This window comes from Capsicum annuum, chromosome 8 (assembly GCF_002878395.1).
Source record: "Capsicum annuum cultivar UCD-10X-F1 chromosome 8, UCD10Xv1.1, whole genome shotgun sequence".
NCBI lineage: Eukaryota > Viridiplantae > Streptophyta > Magnoliopsida > Solanales > Solanaceae > Capsicum > Capsicum annuum.
Genome location: NC_061118.1, coordinates 24,197,702 through 24,220,428, shown reverse-complemented (window position 1 = coordinate 24,220,428; position 22,727 = coordinate 24,197,702). Strand labels below are relative to the sequence as shown.

The window sequence follows — 22,727 nt, the reverse complement described above, 5'->3', positions numbered from 1 at the left end:
ACTTTTACCTCAAAAACAAAAAAAAAAAGAAAAAAATCGAAACAAATGGCTTGAATGGCCCACGTTATGATATGGCTAGTGGCCCAAAATTAGAAGGAAATGGCCAATATGTGAAATTATTTGGGCCAACTAGTCATGTAATGTCCAATGATCCAAGCATGAGCAATTAATTTTTTCCTTTTGAAAAAGGATAGCCCTTTCCCCTTAGTAACTAAGGGGTGTCGATAGGTTATAATATGTTGAAAGATAAAATACTGAAAAGGTTTAAGCAATATTTAAAAATTACATCACAATAAATATTTTGAAGTATTAAATATATTAAATTATAAATATAATATGGAATTGGTTCGGTTCAATTTGAAGTTTTTATTAAAATCAAACCAAATTAATTATAGCTGATTTTTTTTTTACCAACACCAAATCAAATCAAACTAAATCACTAATTAAATCTTGTTTTGATTTGACTAGATTTATAATTTAATGCAATTTGCGATTAGATTTTTTCTCCCTCACAACAAAGTGATATCTTTATAGCTCACTATTGAAGCCACGTAACGATGCACCAACTTTGGCAAGTGTGCGCTTTCCATATCCTTGTACCAAATGGCATGCTCGTAGAGACGTATTTTTCACTATATGAAGTTGCATTAATAATTAAGGTTGTGTATTGATTGATTTGATTCGATTTTGAAATTTATTAATCTGGCTTATTGGTTATAAATTTTTAGATATGTTAAATCATTATAGAACTATCAAGATATTGGTATAACTCATTATCGGTTTAATTGTTGATTTAACTGTTAAGATTTTATACAAAATTGAAAATCATATAGAAACAACGTGACAAACCAACACCTTGTAGAGTAATCAAGAATTTGAAACGGTCAAAAATAAAAGTATGAAGGAGTTTGATTTAGTGGCAGTCCCAACAAAAGATGAAATCAACGCACCATCGCTGCCAAGGAAAAATTTGTCTCGGTGGAACCTAATATTAAAGATAAATCGTCTACCCAAGAACTAGAAATGATTTTGACTCAATATTTGGAGTCATTGTATATAAACGATAAACCTAATATTCTCAGTCATTTCATACAAACACAACTACATTAAGCTTTTATATAGAGTAGGCCTGTTTTATCGTTTGGCAGAGTGTATTAAAAAGAATAATATATGTATTAGTTTTTTTATATTACTAGTGTTTTGTCTGTATTTTTTTTACCTATGTATAGCTAATGTAGACTTTATTATGTATTAAGGTGTGTATTACTAATATCTCAAAATCTATGACATTAGGAATGGAATGGATCTAACGCATGCATTAGCATGCTTAAAAATACAATTGTCCCACAAAAATTTTTTCGCATCCTTTCCAACATATATATGGAGGGTATTTTGTTATTTTCTTTTATAGAAATTATGTAATTCATATTTTTTTGATAGATCAAACCAAACATTACATAAGAAAAATACAAGCATAACTAATGCTTGGATAGCTAACACAAACATTACTAATACACTATATTTTACATTATTCTTATACACTCTACCAAATGATGCTTAATAATCAGAGTGCTATCTATCTCACCAAGCACTCCTTTTGGTTTGCAAAATCTCTATATATAACTTTATAGATTAAACTATTAAAACTACATCAAGTATATTGTAGAGTTCCTCGACATAGGTCGTTTACAAGTCTTAATCTTTTAATTTGACTAAGTCTTTTATGATTTTCTTCATAGTATATTTTGATATACTGATTTATAGGTTATCCAACTAACATTAGTTACGAGCATCATGCAATATTAGCGCCACTTTTACAATTCTCCTTGAATAACTATGGAGATCCCTTCACGTAGAGTCCTGTAGATTTTCATTCAAAAGATTTTGAAGTAATTGTTTAATATTGGTTTGCTCAACTTTGGGAGATTGAGAAAGATGAATATTGGGGATACATTATTAATGGTGGCACTGAGGGCAATCTTCATGGTCTTTTGGTTGGGTTAGTACCACCTTCAAAGATGAATATATAATCTGTTTGATCAAATTTTTATATATATATATACATATATAATATTTGGGGGAGTAACAAAAGTTATTTTTAGAAGATTTAAAAAAAAATCTTTTCAAAAATACTTTTTTGAAAAACACTGTTAAAAAAGAAAATGCACTTTTAAATCATGTCCAAATATTAATTAATATTCATAAGTGATTTTAAAATTTATTGGCCAAATATGTTCTATTGAAAGTAATTTTTTTTAAAAAATATTTTTTAAAATAAATTTATTCACGCCAAATAGGATGATATTCTTTGGGCTACATATTTATCTAAACTCAATATTTAATATGGAATAGAAATATATATGTAAAAGCCACAAGCCATTAATAATTATTTAATCTAAATCCATAAAAGTAGTAAAATGCTAAAAACTTTTTAAACCGATTTCATCAAATTTCAATTTATGAAGTCGCCTTTGGTGACTTTCTCATCTCCATTTACAAACCAAGTGTTGGAAAATCAGGCACACTGTAGTGGAAGAAAATAAGCAGGATCTCTTACATGTAACATAGACAATCAATATAAACACATAGTTCACACAAAAGATGCATAAAATAATCAGGAATATCTCTTGAAGCATGAGCAGATATCTTGAATCGAATTTTTCTCAAATCTGCGGTCTTCTACAGTGATCCCAAATTGACAACCGAACTCTCTTAATACTTACGTGGACAAGTACTGAATAGAATATCCAATTCTTTCTATTGTCCCTCTTATTCTTTTTCTAGGCTAGAGAAATATCATGCCTCAAATCCTATTGGGGCGGACTGGCACCCGTAACCGAGGAGGCCCGGGAGAACCAGCTCATAACCTTATACTTTCTATGCATACCTCTATGAAAACCCGAAATTCGGACAGCATCATGTCACATATAAAAGGAAATAATCACCTGTATAAGCTCGAGCATACATATATATGTATATACAATACTTGGCCGTTGGAGCCATCACGTCTATTAACAAAACACCACCTTGACTGTACATTAGGTCTACAAAGCCTCTAGATAATACACAGAGTTTAACTAAGGTCGAGACACACCCCTCCATATAACTAACTTCTATACAATACCAAAAGTGACTGGATATGACACAGAAAGCCACGAAGAAAACTGGAGCTCACCAAAAGCAGCTGGATATCCTGGCTCCTACTTGTGCGGTGTATGAGCTGAGGTACCTGTGCCTGTAGTATGAAATGCAGTTCCCCCATGGGGACGTCAATACGAAATATGTATTGAGTATGTAAAGCTATAGATAATCACATATGATATAGGAGCTCAATAAAAATCAGAAACGAGTGGATAAATCGTAATAGGAGTGGACCACACTTCCTAGAACTTGTGACAACCTATACATTGTATTTATTGAATCACTTTACCTTCGTTTTTATCATCTTTGTAATCATTACTGTACTGTACTATGACCATTAGGCTGCCTCCAGTACATATCAACTGGGATCGACCCATGATAGGCCCCTGGGATACCACCCATAAATACATAAATAGGGATCGACCCATGATAGGCTTATGCCCCTAGGATACCACCCGATAAAAGAGAACTTCCATCACTTAGTTCAATTAATCTTTGATATTGTTATTTCGGTCGCCACCGCATTTTTGATACTTTGAAACAATGATACATCAATAAAAGACATATAAATAGATCATCAATGCAATAACAATAAAGTAAGAACTCATTGGCACATCAATGACGTATTTTGGAGTCATCAATGCCATAACAATGAAGTAGGAACTTATTGGTATATCAATGAAACATTTTAGAGTCATTAATAGCACATGGAACTTGTTTGAGTAACCGGATATCTTCTGACATTCATTAGTGCAATAAACATGTAAGATTTGGAAAACAAGTAAGTATTGGAATTTCTTGAAATCTTGTAGGGTGGAAACAAGTTCATTGGTAACGTAGGACATCATACAAAACAATTATGGATCACATGTTACTGAATAACTTTGAAAACTTTCTTAATAGAACAATTATTCACTTTCATACCAAAGATATGGTATAGAGTATGCTTTACATACCTGACTTTCAACCTTCAATACTAGTCTCAAATAGACTTCCCGTCTTTTCGGATTACTTATCTACAATGAACATATATAGCAATCTAGTATTAGCAACCAAACATCACAATTCAATTATTTGAATTAACCAAACTAGTGATTAAGTAGTAAGCCTTAGTTACACCATAAAGGGTGTCACTTTAACCCTCTTATACTCCAATTACATTCACATACCATGCATATTCATACAACATCCTCCAATATCAAGTTTGGATTCATTTATCCTTCCAACCAATCCATTAAACCAAATTAAGCCATAGACATAAATAATCATCAATTAAATAGTATATCACCATATCCAGCTTCCATAACTCAATTACCATATTCACCTTCCACAATTCAATACAATCAAACCATGCAAAATAGTCCATAGCCCTATTTCCATCACCTTTCAATAACAACCAATACATATAATCCTCTATCACACATTTACATATGGAAAAGAACAAAGGCAAAAAATATTCATAACTAATAATTCACCTCTTGATTATGCAATCCTATTTGCACAAATAATAGGTGTCGTTCGAAGCTCTCGAGATGACAAACGCAGTTATCGAATTACTTTGGAATTTCTACGGTTGAATCAAAAGTAATTTAAAGGTCAAATTTGGCTAGGCTTTGTTCTTCTTCAATGATTGATGATGAAAATGAGTTTTTGAACTCATATACATGTGTATATACACGTATTCCCGCCCATAATATAATAGGAAATGACCAAAATGCCTTTAAAATTTAAATAATATCAGATCTGTCCTTTGGTGAACTGTTTTGATAAGCTAAAGTAGATCGACCATAAATCTTTGCTCCGATATCGGATTTGGGTGAAATTTGTATCATTGGAAGGATAATTTAAAGGTATTTCATTTCATATAAAGTAGGCCACCCAGTTCGTCCTGTACAAGGAGTTATGGTTGTTTGAAGTTGACCCTAAAAATCTATTTTGATAGGCTGAAGTAAAACGAGTATAACTCCTTACTCAGACATTGGATTTGGATGAAATCAATTGTATTGGAAAGAAGACTCAAAGATATTTCTTTTCATAGGTCGCATCTCTCCCAGTTCATTATATTAAGGGAGTTCTGATCATTCGAAGTTGACCCAAAAATTCAGCTGGCCTCAGTAGTTTGTGTGCAGGAAATTTTCCTGCACATTTACTATTCCCAAATATCTCGGCCACCGTTTTACAGTTTTGAACGTGCTCGATTATATCCGAAACCTATCCATTTTTTAAAATATTTATATTGTTGGAAAGCTTATTCAATATCCTTCGCATGGAACCATCGACGGGCAAATTCCGGTATAAATAAAATAAAAAAATTAATTTCATATAAATAAGACCAATACACGTACTTGAATACGCCAATACACATACTTGAATACGGGGTGTTACAAGAAATCCCTATTTATAGTCCAAGTCTAAGAAGGAAAGGAAAACACACACATGTTTCTACTTTAACAAGGACAGACGGTGACTTCTCCTTTTTTATTTTTTCATAAAACAGGATTCCTAATTCTATTTTAATATGGGCACCGTAGGAACCACAAAAGTAATTACTGAGACTCCCTATTATGGAAATAATTCAAAATATCAATCTGAATTATTCTTACCATAATAAATTACAAATTATTCCACTAAAAATTCTTAATTGCACTTTTCTATTTTTATTTCATAATTTTCCATTAAACACTTTTGTAACTCTCCATATTAATATTATAGATACTAATCAATAAATTAAGTTATTGACAAATTTAATATTATGATTAATTTCCTTTAGAGCAACGCTTAACTTATTTTATATGTCGGATTCATAAATCCACCGGCCGGGTTTACACATGCAAACTTATAAGCTTTTAATAAAAAGGCATATCATCAATCTCTATATTGAGACATGGATTTCATCAACTAACTTTTTATTTCACCAATATATATTCTTACATCCAATCGACCAGGAATATTGACCCATCTCAGAATCTCACCTTTTAATAAATCAAAACAATAAATAATATTTACAGATCCTAATAGTTATATCAAGATTGAGAATATAAGTAAATTTAATAGTTTAGAAAATATATTTTTATCAGTCAGTCCAAAACAACTATCTTTACTCGGTCCCGTTGAATACATACAAAATGCACTGGCATGAGAAGTTAAAACTACATTATTCTCATAATCAAGATAAATTACATTAATCTCAAACTACAATCATTCTGATAGATTGTCTAAATTTTCTTCTGTGATTGTGAACTATAACTTTAACTTATAAGAACCGATGATTTAATCTTCTGTGCATAAGCTAAAACGCTGTACACCAAATTATCTACTATATAAGTTGAGGACACATATATGACAATGCTCAATTTAATATAATGATTTGTTGAACTGAATAAATAAATATATAAATAATTGTTCAATAAATATTACTACAACAAAACCATATGGTTTGTAGTATATCCTAACACCAAGTTTGTTCTAATTCTAATCAAAGAGTGTATTTATGGGGAGATTTAGCTTTTAGCTCACTTACAGTTTGGTTTTTGGTATCATTTTACTAGAGATTTTTATTTTTACACATAAGAGAATTGAAAAGATAATTTTCTTCTATATTATTTTATAAGTGGCAAATAAATCTCATTTCCACCTAATTTATTATTATTTATGAAACACCCTGAGTTTTTTATCCTTAGAAATTGCTGAGTTTTGAGCTTCTAGACATCATATGACTTGTGGGTACAAGTCGTATGACGTGGATATGGTTTAAGGAGTCTTGGCCATATGTTAATCAGTGTGGCTTTGGTTGATTACTGTCTAAGGTACAAATGGACACCATACAAATCGTATGGAGATAGTACGAGTGAGTGAAGCCATCTCGTATGATGATTAGTGTGTCATACTCTGGGTGGATGGACTAGGGTATAGTTTATGGGTACTTGTCATATGCTTGTGTACGAGTGGACCTTGGTGGTCGTATGTTGGATAGTGTTGGGGTCCAACATTCTTTCTAGGAGATGAGTGGTGGGTACCACTCGTATGATAGGGTATGATTTAGGGGGTGGAGTAGTATCCTTCTACGAAAATTTTTACAGTTTAAGTTGAGGATATTCTGGACATATCCCCTCTTCAACGCTTATGACCCCATAAACTAAAACACTATTAGGACATTATTTACCCTGTTATTCTAATCTTAAACACTCAAAAACTCTCTCTAAACTCTCTCAAGATCTTTGGTTAAGCAAAGGCTAGGGTTTCCTTCAAGGTGATCAATTAAGGCTCTAAAAGGTGGTTTCTATCCATCTTCTTTGTAATCAAAGGCATGTTACTCCTCCCTCATCGTTAGTTCAACTAAATACATGTTTTATGAATATTTTCATGGCATAATTGTGATATGGTTTTGGGTTTTGAATTGGATATTGGGGGTTTTGATTATTAATGATCTATTTATGTTTTTCCATATTTTTACTTATGGTTTTCATAGATATAATGATGGTTTGAACTTAAGGTTACATGAGAATGGTCAATTGGTACTTGGTTTTGGTTTTGTAAACTATGTGCCCTCAACATGTTTGTTAAAATGCCTATGAGAATATTTTTATTACACAGTTGGACTTTTATTGAAAACCTTGCATGGTATAATATGGTAATGGAACCTAAATTGGTTAAATGGTTTTAATGGCTAAATGGTAAGGCCTTGGTAGCCATGGATTTGATTTAAAAACCTTATGGGGCACACGGGATTTCCTCAAGTGAATCTAATAATGGAACCTATGGGGTACATTGGAATCCCTTAAGTGTTGGCTGATGACATGCTTGCAAGTTATAGTCAGTATGATGATACCACTTCTTATAGCCTTGGTTAATAATATATAAAATTTGTGGTCTGATTATATGCTGATAGTTCTAATTGGGAAATAATGGTAAGTTGTGATAGCGAACCGTGAAGGTGTGAGTTCAATGGGCAGACACTGATAACTCATATTTGCCGACATGATGATTGGTTATGGTGATCATATATTTGTAGGGTACACGGAATCCCCTAAGTTATTCTTGTATATATGTATTATAGAAGGTGAAGCGTATACGGGAATTACCTACCCTTATGATATCTCCAATTCGTGCAGCTATATGCACTAGTGCCCATTCAGGGGGTAACACTGGACCCATATAGCCCATGGGTGGTTTAAGGATGGTTAAGCAACACAAATCCTAGTTAATGGCTTTAAATAAATGCTATACTCAATTCCCTTTCTTGACGTGGATTATATATATGTATATATATATATGTGTAGATGTGAATGCATATGGTTATTTACTTGGTTTTAAATATTAACATTATTTTATCCTTATCCTAAGTGTATGATAGCGTTCACTCGCTAACCCGTATCCCAGTGCTGTATCCCCTATGATACAAAAATTGGCCATACTACTCCTCCTACTCAGTAATTAAATTCCGAGATAGTATAAAGTCAGGTTAAAATGGTGAGATTTCATACTCTGGAACTCTTCATTTCATGTTATGGTCTTCTTTACATACTTCGGTTATTTCATAGATTTTTGTTTTGGCTATAGTCAGGGGCATGTCCAGACCAAATATTGTTTTACTCTTAGTTGAAGGCTTTATGAGACCACTTTGGGTTGATATAGGCGGTGTCGACATTGGTGTCAGCCTTGGAATTAGTATTGGTATTAGGGCTGATATCGATTGGCTATATTTGATTTATGATTGTTCCATTTTGTTATGTCATATATATGTTCAGAATTCATCCGACTTGTGGTGTAAGACAGTTATAGTTGAGTATTGGGGGTGGTCTCCGATCTTGGTTGGGCTTGAGGTACCCGATACGACTAGGCCCTAATTCAGGTCATGTCAAATTGGTATTAAAGACCTAGGTTCATGGTCAATTGAAAATGCATAAAGCCGTGTCGAGTATAGTCTCTGTTAAGAGTGTGTAGCATGCCATACTCATAAGGGAGAGGTTAAAAAGCATTTAGGAATACTTCTCTTTCTTGTGTTCTATTTTCAAGCTTTGGAGTTTAAATGCTGGAATCTCTTCTTATTCTTATTTATTTGTTTTTCAAATCATATTTCGACGATTTGTTATTTACGAAAACTCCTCTATCCCAATAATGGAAGATGTTGATGGGACACACTCTACTCATGAGATCCATACTCGGTCTAGGGGTCTTATCCCTGATTATCCTAGAGTTCTACCAATTCCCTCTAGTCCTTCTCAGGCTAATGTGATTAATGCTGAGTTTCGCTAGTCGATTCAGATGATTGCTTAGTTAGTAGCTTCTCAGGCTGAGCGTGGTATATATGCTACTCTATCTTCTAAGACCTTAAGGTTTAGCCAGTTCATAAGGTTGAATTCTCTGACTTTTACTGGTGTTAAGGTGGTGGAGGATCCTCAGGGTTTTCTGGATGATTTGGGAAAGATTTTTAGGATTATGCATGCCATGAATATCGAAGGGGTGGAGTTTGCTGCCTACCAACTGAAGGATATGGTGTACCAATGGAACGAGGAATGGGATTAGGCCATGGGTGACACTAATGAGTCATCACTGTGGGAGGAATTCTCTAATTCATTTGTGGATCGCTTCTTTTCTCAGAAGTTGAGGGTAGTAAAAGCGAAGGAGTTTGTTAATTTGAAACAAGGAAAGATGTCGGTCAAGGAGTATGCCTTGAAATTTTACTAGTTGTCTCGATATGCCATGGAGATAGTGTCTGATATAAGGGCTTGGATGAGAAAGTTCACTTCAGGACTATCTCATGATTTGATCCATGAGAGTAAAGCTACCTTGCTGATAAAAGACATGGATATCTCTAGATTGGTTATTTATATGCATCAGGTGGAGGAGAAAAAGAAAAAATAGGATGAGTTAAGAAAGAGGCAGTGAAAAAAATTTGGATTTTCTGAGTAGGGTGATGGCCAAAAGCAATACATAGGGATGATGGTAAATGGTCCAAGAAAAAATAGGGAAATTCTGGGTCTTACTCGATAGCTAGTGCTCTCTATCCAAAGTTATCAGGTGATAAGCGTTTCCACGGTGGTAACAACTTCAAGGAACAGGGTCCCAATCTCAGGCTAGTGAGGATCAGCCGACTCCATCATGTCCTTTTTGTAGGTTCTGTGGTCATCTATATTAAGGTTTTTGTAATGAGGGAAGAGAAAGGTGCTTCAGCTGTGATCAGTCAGGGCATATATTTAGAAATTATCCTATTGATAAGGTTGCCTCTGGGGAAAATAATGTTCCTATTGTATCTTCTTCAGCTCCAACACCAAAGGGCACACTATCTAGTTTTGTCACTGGTCAGAACCATCTTTATGCACTCACTACCCCATAAAAGTCTGAGGCATCACCTTATATCGTGATTGGTATGTTCAAATTCTTATCCTGTAATGTGTACTATTTACTTGTCTAAGGTCTACTTTTTTTTATGTGATCCCATTTGTGGCTATGCATTTTGGTTTTGGTTCAGTGTGTGTTTCAAACCCTTTTTCTATTTCTACCCAGTAGGTGACTTTGTAATTGCTAAAAAAGCCTATAGGGGCTATGTGGTACCTATTGATAGTAAGGAGAGTTTGGTGGATTTGTATAAGTTAAATATGATGGATTTCGTTATTCTGGGGATGAATTATGCATCTTTAGATTATCAAACATGTAGGGTTTTCTTTAAATCCCCTAATGATCCAGTTATTGAGTGGGAGAGTGGTTTCCTAGCTCCTAAGGGGAAGTTTATATCATATCTTAGAGCATGGAGATTAATCTTCAAGGGGTGTCTTTATTACTTGGCTCGGGTAAGGATTCTAACTTGGAGGGTCCATCTTTGCACTCGATTCTGGTGGTAAATAAATTTCCTGTGGTCATCCATGATGTCTTTTCCGTTGTCCCTCTGAATAGGGAAATTGAGTTTAGGATTGACCTTGTTTTGAAAACTCATTTAATTTTTATTCCCCCATATAGAATGGCTCTGAAAGAGTTGAAGGAGCTTAAGGAGAAATTAAAGGATATTCTAGATAAGGGTTTCATCTATCCTAGTATGCCCCCGTAGGGCCCACCGGTGTTATTCGTGCATAAGAAAGGTGGTCCCCTTCAAATGTGTATCGACTGTCAATAATTGAATAAGGTGACGATAAATAACAAGTATCCTCTTCCAAGATTGATGACTTGTTTGATTAGTTGTAGGGTGCCAAATTCTTGTCTAAGATTGATCTTCGGTTCGGGTATTATCAACTTAAGATTAGGGATATAGATATCCCTAAGACAACTTTTTTTATGTGGTATGGGGACTTTGAATTCTTGGTGATGTTGTTTGGTTTGACCAATGCCCTAATGACATTCATGGATTTAATGAATAGGTTCTTTCATTATTTTTAGATCTGTTTGTTATTGTGTTCATAGATGACATTTTAGTGTACTTTAAGAGTGAGTTGGATCATGCCAACCACCTCTGTGTTGCATTGCATATTCAATAAGAACAATAGTTGTATGATAAATTTTCTAAATGTGAGTTCTGATTGAATACTGTCACTTTTTTGAGTCATATTATTTCTAGTAAGGGGATCAAGGTAGATTTGTAAAAGGTTACAGTGGTTAAGAAGTAGCCTACACCCATGACTCCAATCGATATTCGGAGCTTCTTGGGTTTAGCGAGTTATTGTAGGAGGTTTGTGGAAAGTTTTCTTCTATAGCTGCCCTGTTGACTAAATTTACTAAGAAGAAGCTTAAGTTCTTATGGTCAGATGCGTATGAGGGTAGTTTCAAGAAGCTAAAGGATAAGCTAACTTTAGCTCTGATTTTGACTTTGTCTGAAGGCACTGAGGGGTTTGTGGTCTATTGTGATGCATCCCCTGTGGGACTTTGTTGCATTCTGATATAGCATGGTAAGGTGATAGACTATTCTTCTAGGAAATTAAAGGTGCATGAGGGAAATTATCCTACTAATGATTTGGAGCCATTAGTTATGGTGTTTGTGTTGAAAATCTACCGACACTATTTGTATGGAGTGTATGTGGACATCTTCTTCGATCATAAAAGCCTGCAGTATGTATGTACACAGAAAGAGCTTAATCTCAAGTAAAGGAGGTGACTTGAGCTTCTCAAGAACTATGACATGAGCCTTCAGAACTATCCAGATAAAGATAATATGATTGTTAATACTCTTAGCAGGTTGTCCATGGGGAGTCTAACTTAGTCAGATAAGGAGAAACGGGACTTGGTGAAGGATATTCACCACTTAGCTAACTTTGGAGTTTATCTTTTGGACTTCGAGGATAGTGGTGTATTTGTGCAGGAAGTGGTAGAGTCATCTCTGGGTGCTGAAATTAAGGAGAAACAAGTGTTAAATTCTATCTTGATGAAAATCAAGGGAGATGTAGGTGGGTAAAAGGTTATGGTATTTGAGATTAGTGATGATGATACTTTGCGATTCCAAGAAAGGTTGTGTGTTTTTGACACTGATGGTTTGTGAGAAAGGATCTTGGCTAAGGCACATGAGTCGCGCTATGTTGTTCATCCTAGTTCAATAAAAATCTATCATGATCTTAAGGAGATGTATTGGTGGAATGGTATGAAGAGGGATATGGCTAATTTTGTAGCCAAGTGTTTAGTGTGTCAACAAGAGAAAGTTGAGCCATGAGGGATGGAGGTTTGTACAGTTGAGCCATGAGGGATGGAGGTTTGTACCAAGAAATTGAATTGCCTGAATAGAAGCGGGAAGTAATCAACATATATTTCATTATCAGTCTTTCTCAAACTCAAAATCAATTTGATCTGATTTGGGTAATTATGGATAGGATAACAAAGTCAGCTCACATTTTGCCAGTGAGGACTAACTTCTCTGCCAAGGATTATGTAGGGTTATATCTTCATGAAAATATAAAGATGCATGGGGTACCAGTTTCTATCATCTCTAATCATGGTATGCAATTTGTATCTTACTTTTGGCAGTCGTTTTAGAAAGGGTTGAGGACTAAGGTTAGTCTGAGTATGACTTTTCACCTGCAGTTGGATGGGTAAGCAGAAAGGACTATTTAGACATTGGAGGATATGCTTTGGGTATGTGTGATTGACTATGGTGGTAGTTGTGTTGAGCATTTACCTGTTATAGAGTTTGCTTACAATAATTTCTATCACTCTAGCATTGGGATGGCTCTATTTGAAGCCGTATATGGTAGGAGATGAATATCTTCTATTGGGTGGTTTGAGGTCGGTAAGGTAGAGATGTTTGGGCCAGATTTGGTTCACCAATCCATAAAAAAGATCAAGGTGATTCGGGATAGGCTTAAGGCTTCCCAAAGATGCCAAAAATCCTACGTCAATGTAAGGCAATGAGAGTTAGAGTATGAGGTTGGAGATAGATGTTCATAAAGGTATCTCCCATGATGGGAGTGATGTTGTTTGGTAAGAAGAGGAAGCTCAGTCCCTGATATATTGGTCCTTACTTGGTTTTGAGAAGGGTTGGTAAGGTTGTAGATGAGTTGGAGTAGCCTTCTAGTTCGAGCTCTATTCATTTGGTGTTCCATGTTTCTATGTTGAGGAAACGTATGGGTAACCCATCTCAAATCGTGCCTATTAGAGCTATTGGTATTGCAGATTCTTTATCTTATGAGAAGGTCCCAATTGAGATCCTGGATTGGCAGGTTCATTGATTACGGATCAAGGATGTAGCTTTGGTTAAGGTTCTATGGAGGAACCACAAGGTTGAAGAAGCTCCTTAAGAAGCGGAAGAGGACATGAAGTCCAAGTATCCGTTCCTATTTTCTGCTCTAAAAATTTATACGAAAGGTATGTGTTCTTCATTATAATTTGTTTTCAAACTTTGTTAAAGAAAAGATTAATTTTCTTGCATCTTTGTTTTCTAACTTAGTTAAAGGTTAGAGTCGAGGTGTTGGGGTGTAAATTGTTCTTGTACTATCTTGTTTTATCATTCGAGGATGAATGTTCCAAGTGGGGGAGAATTAAAACACCGTGAGTTTTTGATCCTTAGAATTTCTTGAGTTTTTAGGTTCTAGGCATCATACGACTTGTGGGTACAAGTCATATAATGTGGATATGATTTAGGGGGGCTTGGTCCCATATTAATCAGTGTGGCTTTAGTTGGTTACTGTCCAAAGTATGAATGGACACCATATGACTTGTAATAGAGATGGTACTAGTGAGTGAAGCTATCTCGTATGATGATTAGTGTGTCCTGCTCTTGGTGGGTGGCCTAGGGTACGATTTATGGGTACTTGTCGTATACTTGGGTATGAGTGGGCCTTGGTGGTGGTATGCTGGACAGTGTTGGGGTCCAACATTTTGTCTAGGATATGAGTGGTGGGTACCACTCATATGATAGGGTACGTTTTGGGTGGTGGAGTCATATCCTGTTGCAGGAATTTTTACAGTTTAAGTTGAGGATATTTTGGACATTTCCCCTCTTCACCCTTATGTCCCCATGACCTAAAACACTATTGGGACTTCATTTACCCTATTATTCTAATCTTAAGCACTCAAAAACTCTCTCTAAACTCTCTCATACTCTAGGGTTATGCAAAAGCTAGGGTTTCCTTCAAGGTGGTCAATTAAGGCTCTAAAGGGTGGTTTATCTCCATCTTCTTACTAATCAAAGACATGTTAATCCTCCCTTATTATTAGTTCAACTAAAGACATATTTTATGAATGGTTTTCATAGAATAATTGTGATATGGTTTTGGGTTTGGAATTATATGTTGGGTTTTTTGGTTATGAATGATTTATTTATGTTTCCTATGTTCTTACTTATGATTTTCATATTATAATGATGGTCTGAACTTGTGGTTGCATGGGAATGGTCAATTGGCACTTGGTTTTGGTTTTGTAAACTATATGCCCTCAATATGTTTGTTAAAATGCCTATGAGAATGTTTTTATTATATTGTTGGACTTTTATTGAAAACCTTGCATGGTATAATATGGTAATGGAACCTAAATTGGTTAAATGGTTTTAATGACTAAATGGTAAGGCCTTGCTGGCCATGTCTTTGATTTAAAAACCTTGTGGGGTACATGGGGGTCCCCCAAGTAAATTTAATAATGAAACCTACGGGTTCTATGGGAATACCCTTAGAGTTGGCTAATGATATTTCTTACAAGATATAGTCGGTATAACGATACCAATTCTTAGAGCCTTGGTTAATAATTTATGGAATTGTTGGTTTGGCTGTGTTCTAATGGTTTTAACTGGGAAATAATGGCGAGTTGCGATAGCTAACCGTGAAGGTATGAGTCCAATTGGCGGACGCTGGAAACTCATGTTTGGCGACATGGGGATTGGTCATGGCGATCATATACTTGTGGGGTACATGGGAATCCCTTAAGTTATTATTGTATGTATGTATCATGGAGGGAAAAGGGTACACAGGAATTCCCTGCCTCTGTGATATTTTGGGTTCGTGCGACTACACGCACCGGGGCCCGTTCAGGGGGTAATACTGAATCCATATTTCCCGTGGATGGTTCAAGGACGGTTAAGCTACACCAACCCAGGTTAATGATTTTAAATGTATTCTAAACTTGTTTCCCTAACCTGACATGGAGTATATATAAATATATATGTATATATATAGATATATATATATGGATGTGAATGCATTTAGTTATTTACTTGATTTTAAATGTTGGCATTATTTTATCCTTATCTTGAGTGCATGATAGCGTTCACCTACTAATCCGTCTTCGGGAGCTGTATCCCCATAAGTTGTAGCAGCCAGCCATTCTACTCCTCCTGCGCAGTAATTGGATTCGAGGACAGATTAGAGTCGGATTAAAGTGGTGAGCTTCCATACTCCGAAAGGCTCTATTTCATATTATGGTCTTCTCAACATTCTTTTGTTATTTCATAGACTTTTGTTTTGGCTATGGTCAGAGGCATGTCCCGATTGGATATTGTTTTACTTTTGGATAGAGACTTTGTGAGAATTCTTTGGGTTGGTATGGGCAGTGTTGGCATTGGTGTCAGTCTTGGCATTGGTATTGGTATTAAGGCTAGTACCGGTTGACCGTATTTGATTATGATTGTTCCATTTTGTTATGTTATATATATGTTCAAAATTCATTCGACTTGTGGTGTAGGCCGATTATGGTTGAGTATTGGGGGTGGTCTCCGGTCCTGGTTGGGCTTGAGGCACCCGACATGACTAGGCCATGGTTCGGGTCATGTCAATTTACTAGTGGTTTTAAATGATCCTAATTCCATGTACCCAACTAAGTTAACTATAAAATTTTACCCATGAGGAACAGAGCATTAACATTGAAATATTACACCTAAGTCTCTGTAAATTTTACTTTGAATACTTTCAAGACATATAAAAATTCTGTGTAAATTTGAAAATTTTTAAAAATACACAAAAGTTATTTGGAAAGGCAAAAAATTATAAATTTTAATTTAAATATTTAAGAATAACTGTATTTTCTTGAGCAACAGTCAAAACATATATCCGAAGATGTTTAAATTATGTACTTCACTTTCACCATTGGAACAATATATATTTGTGCATAAGATAGCTACTGAGGATTCACATTTCTCGATCTTCAAAGCAACAAGAATGTACAAAATGGAGGTAGAAACTATAAACAATTTAGTAAGTGGCTAGATTGATTATGCAGATTTGAAAAAAAAATTACTTCTTAACCAAAAATAACCAACCATCATCAATATCAATATTGGTAAATATTCTTACATCCTTAAAATCTAAAGCTTCACGTTGTGAAGTAGTCTGTTACCTTAACTTCTAAGTACATGTTTAATTTGCAGGAACAACATTTAAAGGAGATATTGATGACATCATTTGGTTGTACAAGCAATTGAATATTGTGGTTATTCAAATGAAAAGTATTACATCCATTGTGATGCAACATTATATGGGCTGATTGTCCCTTTTATAAAATATGTAAGTTTACTTTTATTCAATTATCCTTCAATGATTTTCTGATCAAGGTGACAAATATAAAAATGATCTAATTCTTTATGATATTTGACAACAGGCAAAAAATATTACCATAAATAAACCAATTTGCAGTATTTCAATATCAGACCACAAGTTCATGGGATGTCCAATCCCTTGTGGCATTCAGATAACACAGAAAAGTTATGTTAGCAGCCTCTCAAAAATTGAGTATATTACCTCTGCAGGTATAACGATTTCTGGTAGTCGAAATGTCTTTGCACCGATATTCTTATGGTAAAATTTATGCACGAAAGGACATGTCGGATTAATACAGGATTCCATAGTATGCATTGAAAATGCTCAAAATTTAAAGATCGGCTTCTTAAAGAAGGAATTAGCGCTATTCTCAATGACTTCAACACTACCGTTGTTTTTGAACGACATCATGACCATAAATTCATTCATTGTTGGCAACTATGTTACTTAAGTAGCATTAAACATGTTGTGGTTATGGCAGGGATCACAAGAGAAATCATATATAGTTTTCACAAGGATCTAATGCAAGAGCAGAAAAAGGGGTGCCATGATGAAACAACTCTACCTCCTTCCTGGCAGATGATATTGGTTCTCAAAATAGTCTATGTTCCAATCAAAAAATGCATTACTGAATTCGTTAGGAGCCCTGTCTTCAAATAGTCTTAGTTATGAAGTATGATTTTTATGCATGAGTGATTCAATAAAATTTATGAACTAAAACCATCAAGAGTCCTGACATGGAATAGTCTTAATTATGGAGTTTATTATTATGTGGAAGTGATTCAATAATGTTTATGATCTAGAGCTATCTAGAGTGTTCAAATAAATTTTAGTGTATAGTTTATTTTCTATGTTTTTACACAACAGCGACTCAATAAAATTTATGATTATTACCACTTGGAAGTCGGAAGAAGTGAACATGAATTTTGTGATAGGGTTGCATCACTCATGTCGTAGTCATGATTGGATTTGGCTGATTTTAGATAGAATGACCAAATAAGTCCATTTCTTACCAGTCTATACTTCTTTTTAAGCTGAAGATTACCGAAAGATTTACATTATAGATTTAGTTAGATTGTATGGTGTTTCGTTGTCTATAATATTACATAAAGGTACTCAGTTTACCTATCACATTTGGAAGGTATTTCAGAAGGGTCTTGGTACCCAAGTTTATCTCTGTACAACTTTTCACCCTCAGATATATGGTCAGGCAGTGAGAACCATTCAGACTTAGAATATACATTGAGAGCTTGTGTTATTGAATTTAAGGGTAGTTGGGATGACCACTTGCCATTGATTGAGTTTGCGTACAATAACAGTTATCATGTCATTGCAAGCATTTATTAATTAGTTCAGTCAGTCACTATGTTAAGACTTAGTCATGAAATCATGTTTCATTCATGTATATTCAATATGTAATCTCAGTCCCTTAGTATTCTCAGCTTAATCAACCTCATTTGTGGATGAATATTCCCAAGGGGGAGATATTGTAATATCCCATATGCTTCCTAGTTCAATTCAGCTCATAATGTATGCATGAGAGGCCTAAGACCTCAAATTTAACTAAGTGTTGAAGACTTTGTCCCATTTTTGAGCCCTAAACTTTGATGGTTTTATTTTCGACCTTTCTCGAACCTAAAAATTTGGTTTTTAAGTTAATTCATGATTAGAGTTGTCAGTAGTTCATGGTCGGTGAGTTTTGGATTTTTCAGGCAAGGTTTGAAGCTTGTTTGGATATTCAAAACAATAAGTCAACGTGATAGGATTGTGATGCATCGCCCATCGTATTGACAAGGTCAACACGTTGTGTCACCAATTGCATCAATGAGTGACGCGATATGTTTGTCATTGTATCACTTGGCACTTTTTCAATTTATTTAATATCGAGCCCAGGAGGATATTTTAGTCTTTTTCCCTAACTTTTACACGAGATTGGAGTTCCAAAACAACCTTTTGACCCTAAATTCATATTTCACTCAAATCCAAAACATTTCCTCTCAAGAACACTTACCCTAGCCATTCAAGTTTCAAGTTCATGTCTCAAGAAACCCACTAAGAGCTCCTAAGAATTCATTGATTCAGGTATGTTAATGTTCATCCGTGGACCTTTTCCACCCATGGGGTCCATGAATCCAGTTTTTAGTTTGAAAAGTATGACCTTTAAAATTTTTATAAATAACGCCCATGAACTCTCACGAATCTTCTATTCCATCTCATGATTACATGAAATTGTTGTTGTTATTAGACCTTTTATGTTTGAATGGTATTGTTCACTTATTTAAGCCTTGGTTTGATGATTTAATATCAAAATCATGTTGCTACTCCATGCTTTAAAGACTATTCTCATGTTTAAGACATGTATTGAAAGTGTTTGATAAAATGCCTCAAAGAATGAGTTTTGAATAATGCTAACATGTCATGTTCCCAAAGTATCGATATGATTTTGTTAGTTTTACTATTATATCCAGTGGTTATGAATACCCAAAAAAATTAGCCGATTACTTAGTTTCAATGTTGTGTAAATTCTTTATATATATATATATATATATTAGTGTATGTTCAGTTCAGTCAGTACATCATGTTAGAGAGTTCATTTCAATTCAGTAAACAGAGTCGATTCAGTTAGGAGTAGGACTTAGCACCGAGCGAACCCAGGGATGGGGGCTCACCTTCCAGTTGAGGGTGTGACCTTTAGCAGCAGTCCCTATGTTCCAGAAATACATTGCCAGCATAGGTTAGAGGTGTTAACCTACCACTTAAGGGTTGACATATATCTCGTTAGGGCCCTACCAATTAAGGGTGACTCGTAGTCCTTTATGAAAACACTTTATTTGATCCACACAATCATTATTAGTACCCGTGGAGCGGTACTAACACCCTTCTAACTGGGATTATCTGTTGGACCCAATATCTTATATTAGGTCATGTCAGTTAGATGATAGCTCCCACAGTCGTGGTCCAATTTTCAGTTCAGAGTCTAGTATTCAGTCCAGAGTTCAATTTTAAGGTCTTCTTAATCATAGTATCCAGTTATAAGAATCTTAGTATCTCAAATTACAACTTTATTAGTATCATGTATTATGTTTGATCATGCATTCTTAGTCCTTACAACATTCTTGGTATCTCATGTTGTCTATATAGTTAGTTATTTTTCATGCACATGAACCCACACATAATAGCTTAACCTCATTTAGTATACTGGTACATTCAAAGTACTGACCGAATACTCATTTCTTGCTCTATGATGTCTTATATTATAGGTTCGGATGCCCAGGTTCCTAATTGTACCTAAGTACTCTATCGCAATAGCAATAGTAGTTGTGGTGAGTCACATACTTTGAGGACAGATTTTGTTATCTCAGTATTTCAGTTTTAACAGTTAGTTGGGGTTAGTTGGGGACTTTGTCCATCAAATCTTTAGTCATTCAGTTATAGGCTTTCAGTACAATTAGACAGACAGTCAAAATTCTAGTTGTTACTATCAGTAATTTTATCAGTGTTTTCAGTATGTTTTTCAGACGTTTAAAACCATGACTCAGTATTGATTTAAATTGTTAAAACCTTATGGATTTCCATTTAAAATTTCCTATATGTTTTTTTGATATTGTATTTAGTGCTTATAGTAGGTACCAACTCATGGGTTAGCTTGTTGTCCTTTGGGGCTTAAGAACCATGTTAAATCCGGGTTATATTCTTGGGGCGTTAAAAAATTAGGATGCTTTATTGAGGTTTCAGGTGAGTGCCAATTGCACAGTTGATAGGTGTTAGAAAGAGCTAATGAGTGAAATCGTTGTGGTTTTATTTATAGATTCACCTCAATCATCTTTGGCCTAGCCTATCCCTTAGTAAACAACTAAGTTTCATATTAAACCAATATCAACCCACATGCTTTAACTTTTAGGTAGACATAATGCCAAGATCTTCTCAAATCTTGATTTGAAGTCAAAAGTGTCATATTTGGGTGTTGCTAACAAATAATCATTACAAACAAATCCCAAATCAATACCCGCATTTTACTTTACATGTTGTGTTGGTTACTATTTCGGGTAACCTTTTAGTAATTAGAACACCTATAGGAATTAAAATTTGTAATTCTCTCCTTGTGGATTAGACCCCAACTCGGGTTGGGTTATTAACAACGACCGCCTCACTCCTCAAACATTGGAGTGAGTTGAGTGTCATCATAATGGATTCATATTACATTTTGATAGGCATATAGGCTTGAGTAGGATCCAAATAAGAATGTCCATCATTTCCTATTCGACTATGCTGAACCATAGGTAAGGGCAATCAGGCAAGTTCTAGATCCCGACACACCGAGAACTAAGAAACACCTCACACACACTCACACAGGGTCATATTGGTAGGTACTACTTATCAAGTTATTCAAATGTTTTCCCTAGCTGTTCTATCCCTATTTCTAAAGCCATTATTAGATTTACGATTGATCCATACACATACACACATCACACAATCAACAAAATTTTAGGAGGGACATCAATTTTTTAGCATAATTATTCAAAATCACACAAACTCAGCATAATTAATCAAACCCATATCTACTGCCAAAATTACATATTTTCTACCTATTTCAGCATCATACACAAATAGATTACCAAAAAAATAAGAAATCATGCCAGTTCTCTGGCTTTTCAATGTACGGACATGGGTTTTGAAACATGGAAAGTATAACTTATGGACACCTTGGTACACACCCACCCCTAACTTAAAACCTATGCACTATCCACAGTATATCTGATAATGAAATAAAGGGATCAAGGACATACCTAGGCACTAAAGTCACCGGCTTATGCCACTTTATGATGTGGGCCCTCAGGTTGGGTCCTATCATAATCTACCGTAGTCCCAATAACTACTGGGAATGTCTCTACAGTAGTATCACCAGTTATAGCTGGTGTGCTTAGTGGTCCGTCAAGTGTCAAGGCTATATCATTGCCCCTTTCAGCATCATTACTTCCCATTTATGAGCTGTTAATACAAGCTTATATCTCTTGGACCCTCACCAATCGATCTCTCTGACTCTGTAAGCTATCTATCTTTGTTTTCTTTATATTGAATTTTTTTGTACTCTGTATTTTTCTTTTTTTTCTCTCTCTCTCCTTTCTTCTCTTATAAGGATACTACAGATATTTTTCACTTTTATCTCTATATCAATCTTTATAATCATGGGTGTTGGGATGAACTATCTATAATATGCCTCATTAATCATTTTCTTTATCACAACCAACTTATCTTTCACCTCCATAATGACTGGGATTTGGTCTCTTGCTAACTACTGATTTATCCTCTACTAAAACACATTTAGCCAACTCTGTACCCATCGGTTTTTGTTCTTCTATCTTGTTCTCCACCTAGGGCTTCACACCATCTTTGATCAACTTCACCTTTTCTTCGACCATTCCGAACCTGTGCATAATATCATTCAAACTAAACTAGATATGATCACCTACCCTGGTGGTGTAGATTTTGAAGAAGCAGGGCGAGGTGGCGCATTCTGTGCAAGAGGGGGGCACTAGTTGTACCCATTATATCAGATATTTGTGGCTTTGTAAACAAACCTCCACCTATGGTTTCATCTATCTCATTTTGTCCTGTAACCTCATAATGTCGACCTTGACTTATGTATAT

At 35.0% G+C, this 22,727-nt stretch overlaps 1 pseudogene; it reads left to right on the top strand.

Annotated features, from left to right (window-relative positions):
* Nucleotides 1-898: 898 nt before the first annotated feature.
* Nucleotides 899-17,710, top strand: LOC107861712 (annotated as a pseudogene).
* The last annotated feature ends 5,017 nt before the right edge of the window (nucleotides 17,711-22,727 follow it).